Genomic DNA, 16,275 nt, shown 5'->3' on the forward strand with positions numbered 1-16,275 from the left:
ATTTCTAAAAATAAAAGCATTACAAAGAAAGGCCATCTAGTTAGGATCTCTTCTTCGAGTATCGGCTTGTTTGTGGAGCTTCTTGGCAACTTCCGCGAAGTAAGAAGCTCAAAAAAGCTAATTAAGTTTGTATGGAAAGTTTTTCGTAACTTCCTGAACCAGAAAGCTAAACATATTTTTGAAAATTATTGTTGACTTTTCATGAAAAAAACCAATCTTAAAAAACTGCAGTCAAACAAATAAACTTCGTATCTCCGTAGGACTCAACATAGTTTTGGTTGCTATGTGCACAGGTCGGTTGCATTTTTTATTTTGCTGCACATTGCGGTAGTGCAGTGGACCGTGGACTTTGCATGCATATGACAGGTGACAGGTGACAGGTGAGGCTCGCCAATCGCCAGCGCGCGCTCGATCGCGCACGCACGTCCAGTTTACTCGCAGCGCAGGCGCAGCAGGCAGCAGGCACAGGCAGGGAGGGGTGGCTCCTCCTAAATTTCTGTGCGGAAGCCTACCCTACCTACCTGAAACAATACAAGTCGAGAGCAGTGGATGGCCTGGTTGTGTTGGCGTATGCTAGCATGCAGCTCGAGCGCGCCAGTGCCTGCATTGATGCCGATCCTGATGCAGCACCACCGAAAAGGCGCGCACGCGCCCTGCAACAGCCAGGCAAGAGCCAGGCCGCAGGCGTACGTTTCGTATGCAGAGATAGATAATCATCTACTACTAGTCTGCTACTAGTACGTGTACATGCACTCGCAAATATACGTGCATGCGTCGAGTATTCCGAGTCCCTGATCGACGGTCGGGCCCTCCGGCCGGAAAGCTACCGCTAGCTAGCTAGCTAGGCGCCTAGGCAGCAGCGCCAGCATGCAAGGCGGCCGGGCCGGCAAGAAGGATGGATCGAGGCATGCAGGGGATGCCGGCCGCTAGACTGCTGGAGCTAGAAGAGGTAGATGACGAGCGGTTGGTTATTGGCTAGGGACTCGGAGCTAGAGACACGCCGCCGATCGATCGCCAGCAGTAGATGCAATGCAAAGTGCCTGGCACGGCGGCATGGGCTCGTGGATGGAGGGATCTGCAGGGCAGGTAGGAGCTAGCTGGTCGATCCGATGAGCAATCATGCGCCCGGCCGGCGCCCCCGCTGCATGCGTCTCCAGCTGCTCTTGCTGTAGGCTGGTCCTCCCGGAGCTGATCGAGCAAGATGCATGCCTCAATTACGGCTACCTCGGCAGCCAGCGCCCTGTTCACAGGCGTGGATTGTGACAGTTGTTGAAGCTGTTGCGCATATGCAGTCCGATCTCAGGCCGGTATACTATGCAGCGCCAGCGCCACATAAAGACTGATGGATCGTGCATCACCTGCACATCAGTATGTAGGAGCGTTGGAATAGGATATGGGTTTACAGACTATGGACAATGTTGACAGGACTACTTGTTGCAGCACGGCTAATTACTACAATGGATGGAGAAGCTAGAGCCGGTGAAGAAAAAAAAAAGATTCACGGGCTTCCGGTCCATTTTTAGAGATGAAAGAGAGCCAAGAGCTAAAAAATGAAGGTGCATATCTCTGGTGGCTTAAAATGCCCTGGTACAACGTACAAGGTAGAGGCGGGCCCTTGTAAAAAAAAGGGAAATGATATTCACGTCCACGTTGTTATTGGTCAATACTCGATCTGTGCCGGCCAGCTCTCTCTACCTGGTGCACTCTGTGAATTCAGTGTGGGCAATAATTTGGAGAGAGGAAGGGCCGAGGCTCCTTGTTCCTTCCTGTCTTTACCGAGGCAGGGCACAGAGAGCAAGAGCAGGGGTGCAGGGTGCTCAAGCTCAGCTGCTCTCATGCTCTCGCGTCTCTGTAGCCTGTAGGAGTACGTACTAACTACACACGGCCGTATGTAAACGATTGCCCAGCAGCTAGTAGCCGATGCATCGCGTAAATGGCGCCATGGATGATCATGTCGATGGCGGATGGACATGGATCGTTCGGGTCGGAGCACACACCTCTGTCTCTCTCTCTCTCTCTCTCTCTCTCCATCCCTCCCCGTTCGTCAGAGGAGAAACAACAGGAAGGAGGTCATCTGGTCACGTCACATCACCACCAGCTACAGCCTAGCTACGGAGAGAGCCGGAGCCCAGAGAGAAGCTCGCTGAAAGTGAAGTGGGGAGGCAGAGCGGTCAATCCTGTTTTCAATTCAGCAGCCAGCCTCACTTGGTCCGGGCCCGGACCATCCATGCATGCACGCCCATCACCTGCAGCACAGCAGCAGCTCTCTCTCAGAGTCGAGTCAAACCCCACGCTACAAGCCTACAACAACAGCTCGTAGGCAGTTAACTTTGGCATGCATGAGAAAGAGAAACCCAAACAAAAGGGAAATTAATTATAAAAACCGCTCTCACTTAGATTTTGAGTTTATAAGTCATTCTATTGCAAATGCCGCTCTATATTTGATTTTGTTAAAAAAGAACCATCACAATGACCGCATTGATTAGCCGATACAAGTGGTTTAATCAATTTAGGGCATGTTTGGTTTGTGCCTTTAAAAGGTTATAGGCACGCCACAATTTTCGTTAGTATGTTTTTTGTTTCTCTTCCACAAGTGGATTGACACGATTTCTTAACTGCATACCCCACATGCCATAGACATATTCCGTTCCTAAGCTTTGCTGTATAGGTGTGGCTTCAATTTTATTGGCTACGTACTTGTTTTGGCAGACACAACTTGCTTAAAGTTAGTTGTGGCAAGTTAGGCACCAACCAAACAAGCTCTTGGAGCCACAAGTACAATACTTATCGAAGTTAGATACTACTCCATCCATACCAATAAAAATAAGTTATTATGAAATTCAAAATTTGGATAAAAAACATGTCGTTGTATCATATTTGCCATGTGCATGTGCATGCGACAGTAAATTAATGACAAATATGACTAATAAATAGGACAAATAATATTATTTTATCTCTTTTTAATATGTTCTTAAATTTTTAAAATATTTTTTTTGAATGGAGGAAGTATATACCTGAGGAAGTACATAGGTATAGGTATAGTTCTAATCCTTTTCGAAATTCCACCAAAAGAATCGCGGTGATCTTAAATGTTTTGGCAGCAAGTTTCGCTATGTGGAAGAAAAAACAAGGGAACGTAATGAATATTGCTCTTCAATTTGACTCAGACTTTTTTTGTTATAAATTGTCAAACTTGAGATAACAATTATTGTATTCTTTTTATAACAGAGGGAGAGGGAGTAGTATGGTAACAATTATTGTTATCACAAATAAATGCAAGACAGAACCAATCCAAACAAACATTCACATGCATGCCAAGTGTTGACTGGAACCCTGCTGGGAGTTTTGACCTGACACGCTCTCGATCGGGCGACAGTACATAGGACTGTATCTCCTCATGATTGAACAGAGCCACCCTCGTGTATCCTTGTCCGCTTCCCGTTGGATCCACACGAGTGAAGGAGCCACTGGCCAGCAGTGCTGGCACTACTGCTGACACTACTTGCAACTTATTTTGTGCATACCTCCTGTCACGCATGATGACGCACGTACGTCCGCCACTTCCATGGATGGAGAGCATGAACAGCTCCATCCTGTTCCTTGCATTGCATGGACGGACGACGCTCTCGACGACTAGCTGATGTGAGGCCGGCCGTCACGTGTGATCGATCGATGCTGACTGATGTGGTGGAACTCCACGTCCCGTCGATCGAGTCGTCCCGATTGAGGTCTTGTTTAGTTACCAAAATTTGGAGGTGACAAATTACTGTTACAGCACTGTAGTACACTGTAGCGTTTCGTTTGTATTTGTGAATTATTGTTCAAATATGGACTAATTAGGCTCAAAAGATTCGTCTCGCAAAGTACAACAAAATTGTACAATTAGTTTTTAATTTCGTCTACATTTAGTACTCCATGCATGTACCGCAAGTTTGATGTGATGGGGAATCTTCTTTTTGCATAGTGCCAAAGTTGGAAGTTGGAGCGAAGTAAACAGGCCTGAGGTGAAGGGCACTTCCAAAACAGACAAGTTGCTATACGGTGTCCACTTGCTAAATTTCTAACCTTCTTCAAGCTTCAGATGCACTGTATCGATCGATGGTTGTCCCAGAAAAATCCAGCGTCGTTAGTGGCGTACGTTGTAGGCATACGGGGACGAACTAACCCAGACGACGGCAGGAGATGACGAGGCTGGTGATGGTAGCATGACGGGCGAGTGAACGAAAAGAGGGAGGGGTTGGCAGGCACGGGAATAAATGCACCGTACCCATATAGGAACACGTACGATACAGCTGATGTCGAGTTGAGGTGACAGGTACGTTTTCATGTATAGTGCCACTAGTATAGTAAACAAAGAGGGAAAAATTCAGGTTGGGGCAAGAGATCTGATAGCTAAGGGTGCCACACGTGTGCCGGTAAGTAATTGCACGCATGCTGACGAGCATGGCCATGCTTAGTCTTGTTTTTACAAGTGTCCTCTCGTTGGATTACGCTAGCTGCCTAGTGGTTCTACGCCATTGTTGACGGGTCAAGACCCGATCGAGCGAGGCGGACCGGCCCCCCACCACTGCACCTGGACAGGGACAGCGATTCAGCGAAGAATGTTTCACTTTTCAGCTTGCAGGAATAGTATTCTCCGATCATCTCCCATCATAAGTCATCTGAGCATTGGACGGTAGAGAATAAAATAAGAATTTTGTACGTTATTTATTTAAAAATATTGGAGGCAACACATTAATTAATTAAAAATCCAAGTGAGTATATATATGTAAGTCGACGGCAACCGCAATGGACTTTGGATCATAATTCAACCATATGGCAAAGTGAACTATGCTTCGTTGGTTAGGTTTCTTATGATGGAAAATTGTCCAACTTTGACTTGGGCCTCCCGTGGTATTCCTTTACTCCTTAGGTTGGTCCCATGGACATTCCCCTCGGCATAAACATCGATTTTAATATCTCCATCAACCTCTCACCTCGTTCTCCAATATACCATAGTACAAGAAAATAAATGATACATATGACAATATGAGATATGATATGTGTTGATGACCCTTAAATACCAAATCTGACCGTCAATTCCCGCATAAAAGATGAGCATCAAACATAGTGGTAGGAGTTTATTATTAACTATTTTAATAAGTGTTAGTGAATATTTGTATGCAGGTGATTAATTATCAAAATAAAAGGAAACACACCTAAAAGGAGTAAGAAAACACACTCCCAACCAATCAAGTGTAAGCACACGGATTCATTGACCCACAAACAGGGGTAAACCGAATCAACTTCACGCCAATCACCATGTACCCACTTGAGGAGCCACCAGGAAGTGTACCAGACAAAAGGCGGTGCCCGGGGGTTGGCCAACCCCTGGTTCGGCTGACCTTCTAGTGGCTCCTCATTCCCATCAGCCTCCACCTGTCCACTCTCGACAGTTTCCCAATGGTGGTTCCAGCTGATTCCTCAAATATTCCCTCGCAGAATCGCCTCTAAGCACCTATATAAGAAGCTTTGAGCTACGTTTCAAGGCGAAGCGCTGCTACCTAGTTAGTGTTTATTAGAACAGGGAGAGAGTGAGCGTTAGTCTGGGGAAGTGTTAGGCCTGCTGGCACTCTTCCCTAAGGTTGTTCCTTGGCGGTTGCTTTTATCTTAGTAAGTATTCGTGATTCCCTATGGTGGTAAGTCTCTTGATTAAGTAAGTTATGTTCCTTAATTGCTTGCAGGTTCATCGCTCAGTACCTTAGTCTTACATCAGTGCAACCTTGAGATTAAGATAGTAATCAATAACATAGACGTGGTGTCTAGTAGGTTAGAGGTTACCTTTATTTTCCTTGTTCCCCATGGAATGCATAGGTAGGCGGCACGTGGTGATAGCTTTATCCGTCCTTCGTAATCCTCCACGTTCGGGTACAACGTAGAGCTATTGGCCGGAGTCTCCTTGCAGACCCAAGTCGGTGCTCGAAGTAAGCAGTTAACCACATAACCTATCTTAACCCAAGATCTTCTACCCATAGGAGTCATCTCTACCCTCGCCTACTTATCTTTTGTTGTCTTTGGATGTTCTAGACTCGAAGAGTAGTACACATACATTCCCCGTGGATTCGATACCCTAAATATCGAAGCTACAACGGTATCCATACGCTTACAAATTTATACGTGAACGTTATTTATACGAACAATATGGCCGTTACCATGAATTTTTCTCTCAATAAAACTAAACATAAAATATGATTTTATTTCCAATCCATGAAAACACCACATGCCCGCTTACGCTTTGGTTTCTAAGCCTAGGCAAAATTCAGCTCTAATACGTGGATGTATAAATTTCAGATGGTACCAATTATTTTGGTAACTAGCTATCATGCTTGAAATTTTTTTGAAACCCTATAATTTGATAAGGTCAAACCGTACTCATGAAATTACTAAATCAAAGAAATTCCTTTGCCCTATTGTTGTCAATCGATGAATTACTACACCGTCTGCGATTTTGCTCAACAGCCACATAAATCTCCAAGAGCACTGATGTACTAATTAAATGGATGCTTGACAGCCTTATTGGCACATGAATAGCCGATAGTATTTATTGCCGAACAATACTATCCATCAAAAGCACTGGTACTATTTTATTTCAGTGGAGACTGCAATAGCTCTTTCGTTTAAAATTTAAATGAATGGGAGTAGAGTGACAAATATGCACATGGAGCTAGCATTTGGAACGCTTGATGTAGCACTGGTCCGATCTTCCGAAAGGTAGTGATAAATTCGATATGTGGAGACTCGACGTTGACGATCCGGGCTTCTAATCAGACACGATTCGAATCCCTGCAACCGCTACACCACTGCTCCGTTGGTTATCAACCAAGCACAACTTGATTGACCTCGCCGAGAAAGCTTTCCCTGCAAGCGAATCGAAGGACACAAGCAAGAAAGTATAAACACGTAATCTGATATTGCAAATATGAATGAAGTAAAGAAGGGTTCAGGCTCTCAATTCGAAAGGACTAATCGACACAGTCGAGGAGAACAAGAATAGGGGCCCTAGATCACTATAAAAGGACTTGTCGCCACAGTTACAACGAATCAATCTTAGTTTCTCAAAGGAAAACTGGAACTAAACAAAATCCCCAGTTTCTAAGGCGGCAGCTACTGAGTTTATATCAAAAGGGGCGAACTAGGGTTGGAGGCGACCAGGAAGGGGGAGCCCACAACTTGGGCTTAAGGCCCGACACGATACAAGGCCAAGTTGGCCCAAAACTAGTGACGCAACACCTTGTCGTGGTCACACATAATGATCCACGAACCTTCTGGAGCTAGGACCAGAACCAAAACAACGGCAGCGGCATCCTCGATCCAACGCATGAAAGAATGCCTCGTTTCGATGTCGTATGAGGAAGATATGGCCGAAACCGTGCAGGGGTATCGGCTGAATCCGAAACGAATGCGACGACCGAGTTGGTGACGAATTGTAACTTGGGAAAGACCATAACTCGTGCGTGTCCAACATGACGATGTCCTCATCAGCACCAATTTTAGTATCATTTGTAGAAATCTAATGTGTAATCTAAAATTTGCTTAAGAACAGTCAGCAAAATGAGTGGTATCACAATAACATTATTTTTTTCCCATGACACCTTGTTTCCCGACCTATTCACAATGCTCTTAATATGTTGGCGAATTTCATATTACTTGCATTAGTGTCGAAATAAGATTTCTTTTGCATGTCTGCGGGAGAGTTGTTGGCTATGATTGTGGCCATGTAATTGATGTTTTGTGTTATCGGTTTGCAGGTTGGAAGGATGCAAGCTTAAATAGCATCTCAAGCTCCTGAAAGTTTAAGCTCATTGGTGAGCATTACTGAAATGGAGAAGAAAAGCATAAACTAGTAAATAGGTTTCTCTACTAACTTTAATGGGTTTGTCAAATTCCTAGGTTCTTGTGCCAGTTACTAAGAGAAGAAAGGCATCAACATAGTGGCTGCAAGTGAAGAGCATTTGGGAGCAAGACAATGTTCCAAGCATGTTGCAGTGATGTTTTCATTATCAACAGGTGTGGCACCCGGTCCAGTTTGGTTGGCCCAGTGTGGCCCATGAGCGCAGGTGCGTATGTTTAGTACCACCTTGCTAGTTGAGCAAGGGTGGAGCCAACTTATAAACCTTTGTCAACCAGCTATAGCACCTTCGGGTTAACCCTTTTACACGAAACGAGGACGAAAGTGTAAGCAGGGTGCTATGTGTATGCGTGCTCGTCCCTCGGAAGGGCTAGGCGGTGCGGCTTTGGAGGACGGGGTGTTACAACAGGGTAGCATTTTGGAAGCTGCAAAATTGAAGAAATCAACTCAAAGTTATTGCATTAAGGAAGCTGGATGTTTTTTGTGATTTTTTGGAACTGTTGTACATGCATCTACCAAATTGGGTTTGTTAGTGTTAAAGATTATATAAAGATCAACAAAATTAACTACGCTTTAGTCCCTATGAATGTCTGTTATGTAGTAATACTGTTACTGCATGAACTTGTGTTTCCTTCATTGGCTTGCGTGAGAAATGATGCGAAACTGAAGGAAACGATACTTACAGATCAATAAAACCAAATGTATATTAGTCCTATTGTATTACTGTGAAGGGTTGTGTCATATGGTAATGATGTTACTATTATGAGCTTGTTCCCTTCATTAGCTTGTTGTGTGAAAAATAATACAGGAATTTACGATCTTAACAAGTAAAAATATACGGTGCATAATGTACTACTTCCTGCCGTCCACGAGAAACTTGCATAGGCGACCGTAAACGAATGAGTTCAGGTGTGGCTCGGGCCGCGGGCGACAACTTTGTTGGCTTCTTGGCATGCGTGATGTGCAAGGGCTCAGCTCGGGCGGCTCGGCTCTAGGTATGCAGGTCGGCTCTGCTTGGCTCTCCAGGTCATACAGCTTAGTTTGCCAAAACAACGATTGGACTTGGTCAAATCCACACCACATAGGCAAAACCAGGTAGGAATCCCGCTTAAGGGCTAAATTAAGCTTGTGTCAATAGGATAGAGGAGTAAATTAAGTCAACATTTTGGTTAGGGTGTGGGATGGACAAAGTGAATATGTGAGGGGAGTAAAATGGACTTTTTCATTTTTCGTTAAGAGTATACATAGATAGTGGATGCCTGGTTGTTAGCACTAAAATTTTGTTTTGGCGTTGGTGCACTGGTACCCACTGATGCTCACATGAGTTTCATCCCTACAAGCAATAAAAATGCTCATGTTATTTGTTATATGTGAACATGACTAATATATTTGAATATGATTGCCATCTGAGTAGTATGCTCGTTATATTTAGAATTACATTATTTAATTTGTTTAAATATGGTATAAGCATGTCCCTTATACATCTAAAATCATATTAATGAAAACTTTACTTTCCTATAAATTCATGTGCTAGTGAGTAAAAATGTTTTGTCGCTATAGTTCATCACGAATGGGCTGATCCCTCATAGTTTTTGTTCATCTATTAACATGAAATAAAAACTAGATGATGATGGAGTGGTGATCGACATTGAGTCATCGACTTATGGTTGGAAGGAGCATGTAGACTATAGCATACGCCTATTTCCTTTTTTTTATCATCACGTATTGATGTTTGAATTCATGAATGATTATAAGAAATATTATCCATTTATTGCAGCAGGCCATTTATAAGATTAGTATTGGACTTGGTTAAGGCTAGGGATAGATATTACTGGGATTTAATTTGCAAGTTGTACGTGATAGTTGATAGATATTTTTAGTCAATCAAATACCTTTGTAGCTTCCATCTTGTTTTTTTTTAATTTTTAGCACCACTATTTCATCTAGAAAGCATGCATCCAGTAGTGAGAAAGGAAATAAAAGAGCAAATGAGTATTGAGCTGATAGAATCATAGAGAGGGTCTTTTTGCAATTTTTTAAGATACTACACGAACCTACAAAAATCCAGATAGGTTGGTAATTGTTGTTGTGGAGAAACAAACTACTCCGTTTTTTCAAGACATATTTCATTTGGTTACGCCAAAGGGCTTGTCTAATGGTTACTCTACTAATATTTTATTTATGTGATACAAATTATGCTCATAATTAAAAGAATCAAATACGAATCTAATGACATCAAACTTTGTTTCAAGAAAAGTATGCATTACTCAATAATGGTTGGTCAAATCTTTAACTTAAGAAATAAAATAAGCCTTGTGATTTTCAAACGGAACTGCTAATATTTTAATTTAGAAGGTCAGAGTACTACATAGGACAATATTGACATCAACACGGATGCAATAAAAATACGAGTGACCATGAGCACATATTTAATTCCTCTGGTAGTCTTGTGAAATAATCAGTGTTTGATATGGACATTAATTATGGTCCAAGATATTGAGTCCCTGTTTTTACTATGAAGTTATATATCAATTATTATGTCAATGTTTATATCAAGGGTTTTTGTTTTTAGTTTCATCCCCGGTCACTAGAGTATCATGACCTGTCTTGTTGCCGTCGCTCTCTGATGCTAACGTGCCTTTATGTAACTTACGCTAGCAAATACTTCAATAAATTACTGAAGCTGATGTGAGGAGTGTTAGTTATTTTCTTGCAATTTTTGAAAAGTATTTTGGTGCCATAAACATTCAAATAAGTTTCAAAAGTAGCCTAATTTGGTTAATTTTAGTTTTAATAAAAATATATATGTGCATGTGTGTTTTTAAGAAAAATTGTGTTAACCTTCATTTTTTTATAATTAGAATAAGTTACATGATTTTTGGAGATGATTTCGAGGTCATTCACCCAACTTAACTTACATAAATGATAGAAATATCAAATAAGGAACGGAAGCTAGCGCTTGATGTGGGAAAAGATCTTTGGAAAAAAATAATTGAGTTATGTTCTGATATGAAATAAGCAATTTTCTGGACGAAGAATGGTAGGAGCATGGATCGACCGACGGAACGCACCTAGCTAGCTTCCTTGCTTGGAAGTTGGAATAATGGTAACCCCGCTCTATACGAACTGTACTAATCATCCACCATTCCCACCTTGTTAGTAGCATGGTCCATGAGCAGCGTTGATAGTACCACCGCAACAGCATGGTGAATAGTAGTCTTTTGGTGAATTTTAATTTTAAAACTATAAAGGTACATGCTGTGTGCTATCTGGAAAAATTGGTTTTACCTTCATTTGTTTTATCATTGGAACAAGGTTCATGATTTTTAGAGATGATCTCGAGGTCATTTCACCCTACTTAACTTATAGAAGTGGCAGAAAAGTTAAATAAGGAATGGAAGTTAGGCCGTGTTTAGTTGGGGAATTTGGGAGGTGCAAAATTACTGTTACAGCACTGTAGCACACTGTAGCGTTTCGTTTGTATTTGTGAATTATTGTCCAAATATTGACTAATTAGACTCAAAAGATTCGTCTCGCAAAGTACAACAAAACTGTGCAATTAGTTTTTAATTTCATCTACATTTAGTACTCCATGCATGTACCGCAAGTTTGATGTGATGGGGAATCTTCTTTTTGCATAGTGTCAAAGTTGGGAGTTGGGAGTAACTAAACATGGCCTTAGAACTAATCAATTTGATGTCACATCATGGAGGGAAAAGTTGAGAAAATTGAGTTGTTTTCCGTATCAAATAAAATATTTTCTTGAGGAAGAATGCCAGGGGCGCATGCATCCACGGACAGAACGTTTATCTATATAGTAGCTTCCTTAATCCTTGGAGGTTGGATTAATGGTAACCCCGCTCTATACGAAGCATCCACCATTCCCACCCGGTTAGCAGCAGCATGGTCCATGAGCGGCGTTGACAGCACCACCGCAACAGCAGTCTCCAGTCTCCACACGCGCTCCTCAACAGCTATCGGCACGTGAATCTATAGCTGGCTTTAGTAGCCACGGATGATCGAAATGGTGGGCCAACGCAATCCCCATTCGGTCCCTCCAAGCTCTCTTGTAGCTCGGAGATCGATCGATCTGTCCAGTCCGACTCCGACTCCGACTCCGACCCTGCCGGCCGGCCACCGATCGGCGGCGAATCCAATCGCCGGCGAGGCCGGGACCGCCGCCCCGACCTGCCGGTGCAATGCAACCGAATAAATCCAGCGTGCCCGCGGCAGCAGGTTGCGCGGTGGCCGTCCATCCGCCCGTCCATCTCCCAGATTCGCATCGGAGCGCGACGCCTCGACGGCATGCATGCGCCGTGGAATCGTCAGCTCGAGCACGTACAGGGTATCTAGCCGCGTATACGTACGCGCACGTCCCTATCGGCGACAGCGAAAGGCTCGTCGGCGCACGTGTACGCGCGGCGTATAAAGGCTGACGTGGACGCGTACACCTACCGGATCTCCACGTACGTATACCTACTACTGTAGCACGTACGGTTGGGGAGCTGGCCGCAGCGTACGTACAGATACTTTTCGAGGACCGGCGGGCAGCTTTTTTTCAATAATATATTTAATTTAATTTTGGGGAAAAAAATTAAAAACATCGCCGGAACGGAAGAACGAAGGGTCCACTGGTGGGTTAGCTTGGGGGCGCACATCATCCGCCTCGCACACATCCACGTCGCGTTTTGGCGCAGTGTTACGTAGCAGCCAGGGTACAGTTGCCCCCTGCCGCTTGCCTTTTTGGATGGCGTACATCATTGTGCCGGAAAACGGAATCTCAGCTACTAACTCATTAGCCGTTTGCTCTAGATATATAATACAGTTATATGTATACATATATGTATTTATTATGGTTTCTCCAACCCGTTGAGGATCCAAAACGTGCCTGCTGTGCACGCCGACCTTATGAACCAATTAACTAAGTCGATGAGATGCCTCGGTACACTAAGGCTTGTTCGGTTGTTCAAAATTGAATCATGGAAAGGGGAATGAGTGAATCCGGTTGTGTCACTCGATTCTGGAGGGTTTCGTTCTGGAGGTCAAGACTTAAGCCATGGGGATTGATTCTGGATCGCTAAGAGGTCGGAATAACTAAAACGAGTTGGAATAGAATCAAGACCGGCTCTATTCTGGTTAGAATCAAGACCGACTCTATTCCGGTCCGAATCGAACGGTTATTTTATGTTAGGTCGGATTTTTAACCAGGTCAAATCAATCCGTGCGGAATAGATCTCGTTCCGACCGGTTCCGAGAGAACTGAACGAAGCCTAGATTTGCAAAGTCAAAGACTGGTTTCTAATTTGCAAAGTCTTTACCATTTTCTTAATTTGACATGAGAATGTTTTGTTGTTATCTTTCTAGACTTGGTGTGAGCCACCAGAACGACAAGTTAGACAGGTGTATTTGGATCACATCAAGCTTCTTTCAATTCGTCACCATGTCCGTTGGTAAGGTCAGTTTCAATGGAGTTTCATGAAAAGATTTATGGGCATTAAATTTTATACCACCTCAGCGATTTTGCTGACTTAGTAAGGTCATTTATGATTAGAGTTTTACCAGGTGTGAGATGAAAAGGTCATTTATGATTAGAGTTTTACCAGGTGTGAGATGAGTTTCATCACTATGACACTTCACTGGTATAGTTATCTAGTTCTTAATCTGGATACCTGTGCAATGAGATTGGACTAAACCAGGGACACGTATCGCATAACCAACACCCCACGCCCACGGCAGTTGAGGAATTGTGCTAACTCTCCTGTCATATGCTCATCAAAAATTAATATCGACAAGAAGTGGAGGGTCCATATGGCTCAGTACTTAATAAGTCCTCATGATTGTCGATGAATGCATGATGCCGAAGGTAGGTATTGATCTATTTAAGGGTTTAAGTAATCAATGGGAAAGTTGACTCGAGTATTTTTTTAAGTTAACACATGCACACAATACACGTATCACACACTCACATCTATAAACTTCGATAAGGAACTGAGCAGATATATCTTCAGGTTGACGAAGCCAGTACAAGTGCCTCATTGTCGATGGTTGTGTTACCAAATCACCGATAAAAATAGCCAAATTTAGTGAGACACGCATGATGTAAAACAAGAGGTTGATCCTTGATGGTTCCATCACTAGCTAGGTTGAGCTTATTCTAAGTTACAATTAACCATCCAAACAATACTCTCTTGACTCTATTATTTTTTTCACGCCTCCAATCCACATTCCTTATTTTTCCCTTCTCTGCTCACCTCCTCCGACTCTTACGACATCCACCCTCATGGCTCCATCCCTAACAAGATAGGGCTTGTCCACTAGGTTAAATTAGATATTTATTTTGAAGATTTTGGGGGATAGGATCTTGGATTTAGAGGAGAACGACGAAGATAAATGTTAGCCCAACGATGGAGGTGGTTGGTTGGCAGACGGCGAGCCATAAGAGGCACCACGGTCTAGGATGGTGGAGGATGGTTGGTAGTGAGTGTTAGGGCAGTCACAACTCACTTGTACAGGTTAGCGTGACGACAAACTTGGCAACGAAAGATGCCGGATATTGGAGCGGGAGGGGAGGTTAGGAGAAAGAGGAAAATGTGGTTAAGAAGAAATGCATTAACAGTTGGCTCAAAATCAGATGGATGAAAAACATTAGGAGAGAGGGATGAAAAAATCAGGGTGTGAAAGGACGAAAAATACGTTTAGTGTGGTACAACCAATCCCTTGGCTAAACTGGACATGCAACATTTTCTATCCAACATGGTTTTTGCAGACTGTATGGAAGGTAGAATAACTCCCTGTGTCATTTGGACGCTAGGGACAAGGTTCTCTCCATGATAAGCCTGGTCCATGACTGCCCTCAAAATTCTAGCGAGGGAGTAATGCGGAATATCAATCTCATTCTCCTTTATGGAAATAAGACATATAATTCATTTAAGGTTTAGGTTTTTATACATCTGGTAAAAAAAGTATAAAAAGTATATTTAGATGAGGTTTTTATACGGTAGATTTAGTTTTTTATACTATTTTTTGGTTCAATTTACTCCTACAACTATGTCAATTGGCCCAATTTACCCCTTAATAAGATTTGTTTTTTTCTCCACACACAAATGGAGTTTTAAGTTAAATTTTGTAGGATGGTCGTAAACATCATAACATACGTTAGGAAAATATGTTATGAATTTTGTTGTCACTACTTTGATAGACTAGGGTATCTAATAATAAAATTAATCCTTGGTATATAATATATATAATTGTACAAAAAGTAATAATCTAAATTCACAATATACTTTTAAAATATATTTATAGTGTCCACTGTCACATTATTTCAAGGATAAATTGGACCATCTGATAGAATTGCGAGACTAAATTGAACAAAAAAAATAGCTTAGGAGGTTAGTGGGATTTTTCATAGAGTAACCTAGAGCTCTACACGATTAAGTAGTGTGAACATTCATGATTTATTAGGGCGAATGGAAGAACATTCCATTCATTTGAATGCTAATTACTGTTTGCAATGCAGATTTCCAGTAAAAATCTAGAAAAATAAGTCACGTGCACAAAGGGGACCTACAGGTCCCATTTCCTAGTATTTTTTTTTAAAAAAAACTATGGACCTTTTTTTCCTAACATTGGAAGTAGTCAACTAGAGTAGAGTTCTATCTTCCTCAAAAAAAAAAAAGAGTAGAGCTCTATCTAGTTAGGTTTGTGGAAATACCTTGAGCTTGCCCCCCTCTTTTTACAACCACGTAAATTAAATGAAGTAATCAATAATAAAGTGTTTTCGCTCTTGATGAAGAATGGATCAAAACGTACGGCATCAAACAAAAGGCCATCTAAATTTTTGCTTGCGCTCGTAGCTAGCGGGGACCAAAGCTAGCAAGCAAGTGCTTCCACATCATCCAACTGCATAATCTCAACACAGCCAATAAAACCCCTCGACGTGGCTTAACCGCCGGCGCTAGCTGCATAATCACGGGCGACCCAAGTCTAAGAAGAGGCGCGTGCTCTCTTCCGTTTTTGGCAGTATGTAAGCCGCAAGTCATGTCACCCTCGCAACGAAGCTGCGATGTGGGAGAAGCTCCTGTTTTCTCTGCTGAACGCTGCTTTGCAGAGGTACGATTCAGTAGGAAGGACATCACCTTCTCAAAGATCCTAGGCATTATCACAAATTGCCATGGGAAAAGGTACCACTCTCGGATGCAAGCTAGCTAGAAACCCTGTCCTGGATGCCTCTCTTCTAGCTTGCGAGTGACGTATCATTAACCATTCTTCATTAGAGCTAACACTTGGGACATTGAGTCCTAAGCAGAGAGCTTAAGTGGCAGCCGTGTGATTGAGCTGTACTGTGGCATGAGTGAGACACACCGGGAAAAATTAAGCGTTGTGGGCAC

This window comes from Setaria italica, chromosome VII (genome assembly GCF_000263155.2).
Source record: "Setaria italica strain Yugu1 chromosome VII, Setaria_italica_v2.0, whole genome shotgun sequence".
Classification (NCBI taxonomy): domain Eukaryota; kingdom Viridiplantae; phylum Streptophyta; class Magnoliopsida; order Poales; family Poaceae; genus Setaria; species Setaria italica.